This window comes from Podarcis filfolensis, assembly GCF_964270895.1.
Source record: "Podarcis filfolensis genome assembly, chromosome: 1".
Taxonomy (NCBI): Eukaryota; Metazoa; Chordata; class Lepidosauria; order Squamata; family Lacertidae; genus Podarcis; species Podarcis filfolensis.
This window is the reverse complement of record NC_139604.1, coordinates 121,794,834-121,805,528: the sequence shown is the minus strand read 5'-3', so window position 1 is coordinate 121,805,528 and position 10,695 is coordinate 121,794,834. Positions and strand designations below refer to the sequence as shown.

At 42.2% G+C, this 10,695-nt stretch overlaps 1 protein-coding gene across 1 annotated transcript in view; it reads right to left on the bottom strand.

Annotated features, from left to right (window-relative positions):
- Positions 1 to 5,509: 5,509 nt before the first annotated feature.
- Positions 5,510 to 10,695, bottom strand: part of TNFAIP2 (TNF alpha induced protein 2) — a 32,531-nt gene continuing 27,345 nt past the window's right edge. Inside the window, exon 13 of the transcript XR_014548090.1 lies at positions 5,510 to 5,728. The gene's annotated coding sequence lies outside the window, so the exon portion shown is untranslated. The remainder of the gene's footprint in view (positions 5,729 to 10,695) is intronic.

Here is a 10,695-nt window from a genome sequence, read left to right as displayed (position 1 = left end):
AGGGAGGTCAAGAAGGAATTGTCCACAGAGCCAACCAAACAGGTCCTCACTGCCCCAAAAGCTCCAACTAGGAATGGGTAAGGGAAGGATTTCAATTTGCATTCAAAGGCAAACTGACCTAATTCACATTTCCCGAAACAATGAATGAATGAGAACACAGCCATTCTTCAAAAGTCACACTTCTCTGAATTCTGCAATGCAGTTCTCCAGGCAAGTAATGTGTAAAAAAACCCCCACACAAATAAATGCATATATTAAAGTGTGGATAAAAACGTATATAGTTGTGAAGTGAAATTTGTGTATGGAAATGGACTGTAGGAGGAGATATGCTTTGCAAAAATGTAATACATTAGGAAAAAATGTATTCAGAAATGTGTCTGTTATGAGAAATTCTCACTAAAATGCTGATGCACTTTCATGCGAACTGAAGAAATAAATGAATCACTAACTGATGTGGAAATGTGGAGAACTTAAGATACGAAAAATGAGAAACAGAGAGCAACTGATTTGCCCATTCCTACAGATAGCACATTAGCCATACACTGTGCCCTGTAAACTCTCTCTCTCTCTCTCTCTCTCTCTCTCTCTCTCTCTCTCTCTCTCTCTCTCTCTCTCATATTCTGCTTTTCCCCCAGACAGGGACTTGAGTTACCTTATAGGAAACACAGAAACAGCTAAAAGATATCACACACACAAACACAAACAAGCAAGTAAACAGACACACACCACTCTTGTTTATTTTATATCCTAAAGCTGGATCATGTGACTCCTCATTCTTCCTTCATCCACCAACCAACCATGAGCAGCAGTGGTGGGAGAAGATGCTGCTGGTGGGATGTTCTCTTCCATGGGACCCTCCTAGACATAACAGCCCTTGTCTGGACCTGAAAAACCCTGATTGTGACTTTCCATAGTTGATCCAGCTTATCCACATATTTGGGGTTTGCATGCCATCTCCAAGGTATTCTCAAGACGCTCCAGAAGCAATATTTTCATGTTTGGGGAAAATAGCCACCCCCATCCTTTCTCACCAAATAGCTTTCGGCATCCCAGAAGCACTTTTGAAAGCTCAGCCGTTCTACAGGAAGTCCATTTTCTTCTCACTTAAGGCCGGCTGCTATGATAGACCCTGGCACATGGCGTTCGTTAGCTCTCTGGCTCGGTTACACAAATATTATCTGGCCCAACAGTATGTGTTCTCCTTCTACAGTTATGCTTTTCACTCTTGAAATATACTCGGAGTCGAGTGTGGATTTCATGCTCTTTATTCAGCTCATAGTAGTGAGGAATGAAAGTTTCCCCAAAATATCTGCTTTATATACATTATTTACACAATGGGCCCCACATGATTGGCTAATTCCAGGATTCTCCTGTAGGCCAATCAGATTGCGGATTCACTTCCACCTGGAGCTGGATTGGGTGGCTCCTGCGGACCAATCAGACTGCTGCATTCTGAATCCTATTGTTCTAGGACCAATCCGACTGCTGAATTTTGGATCCTATTCAACTTAGTACATATCAAATCTGTCGCCTGACACATTTCTTTCACTGGAGCCACAACAGGCAGTCGTTGCAAGAGGGATGTGAAAAGGCCAGGAAGAACAGCGGACAGGAAGGATTGTAGAGAACACAACTTCTCAGGTGTTCTCTATTGCTTGACAACACACCTGTCAGAAGCAGGGTGTCTCTGATGGCCAGTTATAGGGAATCACAAGTGGGGGAAGTGCTCCTGCACTCAAGTACTTTTTGCAGGTTCCCATCGGCATCTGACTGGCCATCCTAACAACAGGATGGGGGGGGTCTAGAAAGGCCATTGGCCGGATCCAAGAAAGCTCCTCTTCTGTTCATATGTTTTATATGCAGAATTCCTGTGTATGAGAAATCAGTTAATTGTCTGAAGTGTAGGTGGGTTCCCACGAGGCAAGACACATTGATAACAGCAAGAACCTTTATTGAACTACAGAACTGGGCAGCAGGGGCAAAGCAACTGCTTATACACATTTCTGAAAGTCTGGGCCACTCCCACTCCCAACATGATTGGCTGTCTCAACTTCCAAGCTGCGAATCATGACTCAGAGTTTAAGGGCCAGTGGCAGAGGCCCAAATCCTGAAATGTTCTGTGATTGGATATCATGTATCAAATCATAACACAGGGGCTCAGAATCCTTAGTCCAGATTCAAGCTCAGGCAAACACAGACCACTGAATACGAAACACCATCTGCTCTGGATCAATATTGTATCCATAACATCAATCAGTGTCCATATCAAGATACGGTATGTATGTATGTATGTATGTATGTATGTATGTATGTACAGTGGTACCTGGGGTTACATACTCTTCAGGTTACATACGCTTCAGGTTACAGACTCCGCTAACCCAGAAATAATAGCTTGGGTTAAGAACTTTGCTACAGGATGAGAACAGAAATCTCACAACGGCAGCGCGGCGGCAGCGGGGGCCCCCATTAGCTAAAGTGGTGCTTCAGGTTAAGAACAGTTTCAGGTTAAGAACGGACCTCCGGAACAAATTAAGTACGTAACCAGAGGTACCACTGTATGTGTATATGTATCTATATATATCTAGCGAGCAAGAGAGAGAGATCTGTGGTCTGTGCCCAAACTTTAGTTCTGTGTTTAAAACTTTGGTTCAGTAAAGCAGCTTAGACTTCCGGGTAAGATCTGGGATCATGAAAAAGCAGGTATCTTTCTCTGTCAGCTAGCAGAGATCAAATCTACTACACCCGTGTTATCTGGTTCCTGGGTTTCAAGGTTGTACTGACCACTTTGTTACCTGCAACAACATTTTTCAGCTGTGCTGTCATGGGTTCATCACCAGACTCAGGGTTCTGGAACGATACAGCTGAGGTGTCTTCTGGTAGGCTGAGGAGAGAGGCATGTGTTGCTATGCAAGAGCGTACAAGAGACTTTTCTGGGGGATGGAGAGTGCTGGTAACATATTAGCTTAGGCTAAGTTAGGCTTGAAGGGATGCGGGTTGCGCTGTGGGTTAAACCACAGAGCCTAGGACTTGCCGATCAGAAGGCTGGCGGTTCGAATCCCTGCGACGGGGTGAGCTCCCATTGCTCTGTCCCTGCTCCTGCCGACCTAGCAGTTCGAAAGCACGTCAAAGTGCAGGTAGATAAATAGGTACCACTCTGGTGGGAAGGTAAACGGCGTTTCCGTGCGCTGCTCTGGTTTGCCAGAAGCAGCTTAGTCATGCTGGCCACATGACCCGGAAGCTGTATGCCGGCTCCCTTGGCCAGTAAAGCAAGATGAGCGCCGCAACCCCAGAGTCGGCCATGACTGGACCTAATGGTCAGGGATCCCTTTACCTTTACCTTAAGTTAGGCTTGCCATCTTTGTGTGCGTTTGCATTTATCTAGATGTTCCTAAATTCTTAACTATTATGATTCTTAAATCTTTTATTCCTATTTGGCAACAGGATTCATGTCATGATGCTATTTTAGTATTATCAATCAATAAAACATACATTCTTCACTTTTCCATGGTTAAAGCCTTGGTCCTAAAGCCAATGTCTCAGACCTCTCTGGTGACTGTATATTTGGTTTCCTCTGCTGAGGCTTCAGGAAGCAGAGTGGGATCTTTAACGCATGCTCCTTGCCATATTGGGGATGTCCAGTGTGCAAAGTGAGAATCTTGGATTTGGTGAATCTAACAGTGGTGGCAGCTTTGAGGGTTGGGTTACACTGAGGCCGCCGAGACCATAGAACACCGCCGAGACCATAGAACACCCAGTATATTTCCGAGCACAATTCAAAGTGTTGGTGCTGACATTTAAAGCCCAAAATGGCCTCGGTCCAGTATACCTAAAGGAGCATCTCCAACCCCATCGTTCTGCCCGGACACTGAGGTCCAGTGCTGAGGGCCTTCTGGCGGTTCCCTCACTGTGAGAAGTGAGGTTACAGGGAACCAGGCAGAGGGCCTTCTCGGTAGCGGCGCCTGCCCTGTGGAACGCCCTCCCATCAGATGTCAAGGAAATAAAAAACTATCTGACTTTTAGAAGACATCTGAAGGCAACCCTGTTTAGGGAAGTTTTTAATGTTTGATGTTTTATTGTGTTTTTAATATCCTGTTGGAAGCCGCCTAGAGTGGCTGGGGAGGCCTGTCCAGATGGACGGGGTATAAGTAATAAGTAATAATAATAATAATAATAATAATAATAATAATAATAATTCATACAGCACAGACAGGTGCTGACCTGGGTTTTGGGCCAGGCTTGAACTGTGATCTGGTGGGCATCATTAAAGAGAAAGAAATCCCCTTGACGTTGGTGGGTAGCAAATACTCCGGTCTCCCTAAAGTGCAAAAATCCATGATTTAATGGCATCCCAAAAAATTTGGTTCCATGTTACCCAATTTCCAGTTAAACTTTTTATTGCACTAACCATAGGCCATGGCATCATTCAGAAGGAGAACGAAAACAAAAACAATAACCATAAAAATCATCGGGCACCACACATACAATAAAACCATGGCTACAGCTACTAAAATTATTTGTTGCATTAAACAGAATAGAGTAGCAGAAGATTCTCAGGTAAGATGTGCCAAATTAAATATCCGAATCCCCTTTGCAGTTGACCGCTATTTTACCTAGTTCCTTCCTCCTGATCTTCTTAGCTGCCAGCACATAGAGTTCTACTTTATAAGTAACAAAGTCGTTGGGGACGCTCAGCAGCCATTTTACCCTTTCCACCCTATTCAAATGTGTTCCATTTGTAAACAGGGGTTTTACAAATCGGTCTCTTGGGTCTATATATAACGGTCACTGCAATAAATAATGGCACAGGTCCTCGACGCAGGGTTGTCCACACAGACAGTCTCTCTTCATAATGTACGGTACTTTGCCGTACCGTCCATCCAACACTGTCGAGGGCATCGACTGGAATTGTAGTTCTGTAAAAGCAATTATTAGTATGGCAAGTGGGAGCTTTGTCAGGTATCTGACTCGGGCATGCTCTGTTTTGATAAGTGGGAACCATGGTGAGCTCTTGGTAAAAGCAATCATGGTTAGATCCCTTTCTGCATCTGACCTAAAGAGACAGTCTCTTAAGTGCCATCTTCATGTTCACCTGAAGATCTTGTAATTGATATTGGGACAAGAGGCGTTGGATGCCAGCCTTCCAATATTTGGTCTGTTCCCATTCTGTGTGAGACATAGCGGGGAATGTCTCCTCCGAAAGAGATCGAAGTCTTTTCATATAATTTAGGCACAGGTAATCAATTCTAGCCTGTATTGTTGTCACGTCGGCTTCCTCACAAAGAAGGGCAGCTGGGGTCCCGTTGGGGAGCGAGAGCACTATGTTACCCAACAGTAGGACCTGCCCTGTCTTCAAATTCGAGCTTCCAGACTTTCCCCCTCTCCTGTCTTACTTCTAGCATTAACTACATATCTGTTCTTGCTTCCCACTTTCTCTAGGAGGCAAATTCTAACCCTTGGCTTTCAAAACATGCTCCTAAAAGCTGGAGGATGGGAAGAGATCAACGACACCTTTACTAAATATTATAAGTGCGTCTTTATTTTGTACAACTTGGTATACAATGACAACTTGGGATGCTTTAACTAAAAAAACCCGACAACCACTGGATAGCAAAACAATCACTATGGACCAGGAGACTCACAAGCAGACACTGAAGCAACATCTGTACAGTGGTATATTTACACTCTTTTTATAGATACATTAACAATATTATTATTATTATTAATATTACTGAGAAGATATAAGACGTTTCAGACCCAAGCTCGTTAATGATAGTAGAACAGCATCGTCTGCGTATAATAACAGAGAAACTGGTTTCTGATTAAGTTTAGGGGCATGTGATTCTATTTTTTGAAGGTGATCTGGCAAGTCTGATAAAAATAAATTAAATAGGAAGGGGGCAAGAATACACCCTTGTTTTACCCCTTTCGAGTTTGGGATGTCTGATGAAAGGTGACCTTTGGTGTTAAGTTTGACTTGACAGATATTGGAAGAGTATAAATTTTTTATTAGGATCAATAAGCGCTGATCAATTTTTAATTCTGCGAGTTTCCTCCACAGCTTTGGGCGGTCAATTGAGTCAAATGCACCACGAAAATCTACAAAAGCAGCAAATATCTTAGATTGCCTTTGAGATCTATATTTTTCAACCAAATGCATAAGTATAAGGCAGTGGTCTAATGTAGAGCAACCTTTGGAGAAACCTATTTGTTCTTTCCCTGGTAAATTTAGATTTTTCATCCAGGTAAGGAGTTTAGATAAAAGGTGCTTAGCGTAGATTTTCCCTATCACTGATAATAGGCTTATCGGTCTATAATTCCTTGGTTCTTTTGGGTCGCCATTTTTAAAGATTGGGATAATTATTGATCTTAACCATATCTCAGGTATGATCCCATATTTATCTATGAGAGTAAACAATTGAGCTAAGGGTTCTGCCCACCAATCTATATAGGTCTTAAATAATTCTATTGGTAGACCGTCTGGCCCAGGAGATTTCCCTGATTTGAGATTTTTAACTATCTCTCTAATTTCCTCTTCTTCTACCCTTGGCCACTCCTGGAGTTTATTGATTTTATTTTTAGTGGTTTCATTTCCTTTGAGTTCACTGTGTAGATTGTTAAATACAGATGTAAAATATTGGGACCATTTGGATTCTGCAATTGGTGGTAGAGTTAGTTGATTTTCGGCTTTCAATCCTCCGTACACTAGGTTCCAGAACGCTTTGTTATTTTTGCTCTGAATTGAGTCAAGTAATTGTAGCCATTTTTGGGTTGCATATTTCTGTTTCTTTTCGGCCAGAATGTGATGATATTTTCTTTTTTCATCAAGATAAGAGGGCTCTAATTTAGTGCGATTATTTTTAAATGTTTGGCGCAGTTTTCTTTTTAGCTGGAAACATTCATCATCAAACCAAGGGCTAGCGCTATGTTTAAGTACCCAAACTTTAGGTGGAGTACTAAGTTCTACGAACATTTGGAAGATTTCATTATAAATTTTCGGAATATCGCTGTAGGAATTAGTGGTCTTTAAGTTGGATAATACTTGTTTTCTCAGGTTGGCTGTAAGTTTTTGCCCCACTACTGCACTCATTTCCTGGGACCATTTTAATTGGGTCATTTGTTTGTATTGAGAGGGTTCTATAATATTGTGCTTGGTTATTTTGGTTTCATCCTTTAAGTTAATAGACAACAATAATGGCTGATGGTCGCTTTCAGTACGCGTTCCGATTTTGAGGTCCATGATCGAATTTATAATATTATAGGGGACAAGAATATAGTCGATGACACTGCATCCTCGGGGGGAGAAGTATGTAAACTCCCCGCTTCTATCGCCTTTTGTTGAACCGTTCACAATCTGTAAATTAAAGTTGTTACATAATTCAAGTAGGCGTAAGCCTTCGTTGTTTACAACCCTATCTCTGGAGAATCGTCCTATTTTCAGGGCATGTGCGATATCATTGTCAGTATTCCAATTTAGTTTGCTACATAGTTGTTCATTGTTGGTTCCCACTCTGGCATTAAAATCACCTGCTATTATCAATGAGGCATTTGGGTATTTAGCGGTCAAATTTTCTATATAAAAGGTTAGTTGTGACCAATTTTCACTGTTGCTGTTGTTTTTGGATGGGGGGATATAGACATTTACAAGTAGCAAGGTATCTTCTTTTTGGGTTAAAAGTAGGGCTTGTGCAAGTGGCAAGCATTTTTCTAGCTGCTTGATTTCAAACCCTAAGTTGTCTTTGATCATACAACAGAACCCTGCTTTCGGCCGGCCCTTCGTGTTTGTTTTCAATGCGGGTTTCGTATAGGAGGAGAATCCATTGATTTTAATATCTCTAGTTGACCATGTTTCTTGTAGAAGTATTAATTCAAAATCCTTAAAGAAGTTCATTAGGTCTGGGTCTCCGTCTTTATTTCCCCACCCTGCAATATTCCAGGACAGCAAGCGTAGAATCCGTTTTTGAGTTGGTGGCTGGTTGACAGCATTTAGTCATTCTAATTCTGTTATTGAGTCCAGCGAGGAATTTTGACTTGTGCCGATACAGCCATTTGTCACTACTTTCGGTGGGGAACATAATGGTGGATCTTTTAGATTCTTTTTTAAAGTGCGGGAAATTAGAATTTCCTCCCTTTCTTGATTTTCTTCCTTAGCTGTTCCTTGTTCCTGAAAGATTTCTGTGGTTGGTGGACTATTATGGACCGTAGGATTGTTTTCGGTCTCTACTTCCATTTCTTTGGTCTCGTTTGATGTTGAGTTCAATGTGTCAGGTCTGTTGGAGGTCATCTTTTGTTCGGGAATGTTAGAATCCTTTGTAGTACTTAAATAAGGGGTACCTATTTCGTTTGGGGCTAGTATTTGATATCTCAGCCAGGAATTTGTGGTCTCATTACTGGAGTTTTTCCTTGTCATTTCATATTTTAAAGGAGGCTGGATTTGAAGCTCTGCATCTATACATTTAAAAGTTCCATTAGTAGCTCTCTTTTTGACTATGCATTTTGGGGAGAGGGCTGATAGGTGTGAGGTTTGATTGTGTATTGTTTCTACTGCATTTTGTTGACCTTGTTGGTGAATTTCGATCAATTTGGCCTGTAGTTTCGTCAGTTTACTGAGTATGCTTATTTGTTCTTTATCTGGTAGGTTGGTAAAGTTACTCAGCAGATCTTCTTCTTCTGGGACTGTCCAGTCTGTTGTGTCAAGGGCGAGGCTGTTAATTGATGCTACAATCGCATGGTTTGGGAGCTTGGATTTTTCTTGCGTGATTTCCCGGGTAGCTGGCAGCGGTTTCTCCCATCTACTGGGTTCTTCCACGGGAGTAGGGCAGATATCGGCTTCTGTTGGAATGGCCTTGTTCATCTTGTTCTGTCTTTTAGATGCAATCAATGGTCTGAGTGATATATCTTCAAAGTGTCGACGTGGAATAATTCCTTTCTGGGCTAAATGAGCCTTTTCCCTTAAGATTTCGGTTGGGATTCTATGACTACCAAATCTTAGTAGTACTTTTTTGGAATATCCATCGTTAGTGAGCCTCTTGACTGCTTTTAAGTCAATCCTTCCCCCCTCAAGGCCTAGGAGCAGATTTAGATGATGTCTGGCCCAGAAGGATGACTCCCAGTAAGGTAGGGGCCCTCTGTATGGAAAAATGTGGAGAACAATCTCACATGGCCTCAGTATCAAGTTGACTGAGTGAGGGGGGCTTCCTCTGATTTTTGGCTGGTTTAGAGGTATGAATTTGTATTTGTTCTGTTTATCTCCAGGGCTTGTTAAGGATGGCAAAAAGGGAGTGAGTTGCCTCCTTTCATCTGGGTTATCCAGCTTCTTGAAGATGTTTTGTAATTGTTCAAAGATTTTTTGAACTGTTTGAGCAGTCAGTAGGCAGCATTCCTCCAGCAGCTCCACCTTTCTATCAATTAGTACTTGTGCCTCGGTTGTGGGAGTAGTAGCCTTGTCCTCGTTTATTCCTTGGGATATCTCTTCAACTGTCTTTCCATGTAAAGAGTTGAGGGAGTTTTTGGGAGGAGATATGTGCTGTTTTTGAGGTAGCAGATACTTATCTAGATTACTCTGTTTGAAACCAGAGGGCTCTGCGTCAGTTTCTGTGTCAAGACACCTGAGTCTTTTGGTTCTTCTCATTGCAGATTCTTCTTAAATCAATGAGATCAGACTTCTAAATAGAGTGATAAAGTATTAAAGTTCTCAGGTCGCAATCTCGTTCAATTTTCATTCCGTCCTAGGTGGGCTGCTGCGAGGAGTTTAAAAACTGGGTCCAATTAGAGCACTCCTTTGCAGTATCCCCCCCCCTTCTTCTCAGTTTGTTAAAACCACTGAGATATTTGGGGGTCCACGAAATTGAAGGTGTTTTAGGGTTAAAAGCCCATTTGAAGTCCTTCAAAATCCTTGGAGTAAGTTTGTCACGCGGAGTCAAAGAGAAACTGGGAGGGAGTGCCTTGAAGCCCGGAAGGGAATGTCTGAGAGCCTTTATTAAAACTTCACTAACTTCATTAAGTCCCGGCACCGAGGAAGATGAGATACGAAGTAGTGAGAGGAAATAAAATCCAAAAGAAGGAGAAGAGCCAGCAACAAAGGCATTTAGCTAAAAGATTTCTTTGAGCTCCGATAAGACTCCTACAAATCAAGATGGTATCAGTACCTCGAAAAAAAGATTGAATCTTTAGGCATCGAGCTGGAGCCCCTGTACAATTCTAATGAGCAATACATTTTCCATAATATCCTAACTAGACTAAAGGATGTCGAGAGGCAAAATATTATGGCAGCTGTAAACAAAATTTGTTCGCCCATATTCTATGATTTAAATATCTTAGATAGCAGAGCCAATTACGTCACCAAATTAATAATTCCAGCCCAACGTAGGGCTTTTATGCTGGCCCGTTTGAATGTTTTTCCCTCAGCATTTGTCAGGGGAAGATATCAAAACATCCCTAGAAACAAGAGATTCTGCAGATGTTTTATGAATGTCCCGGACACGGTAGAGCACATTCTCTTTCAGTGCCCATTGTACAGTACGCTCCGTCAACGCGTGCTGTTCCCTCTTTTGGGTGGTCTGGAGCCCCAACAAGGTGAATGTGTGGGATTCTGCCTATCCGACGTTGACCAAAGGGTAACGGCGGGGGTAGCCGAGTTTTTGGTAGCAGTCCTCCAAGGAGCAGGTTAACAAGGAAAACCACTGATTTTATATGTAT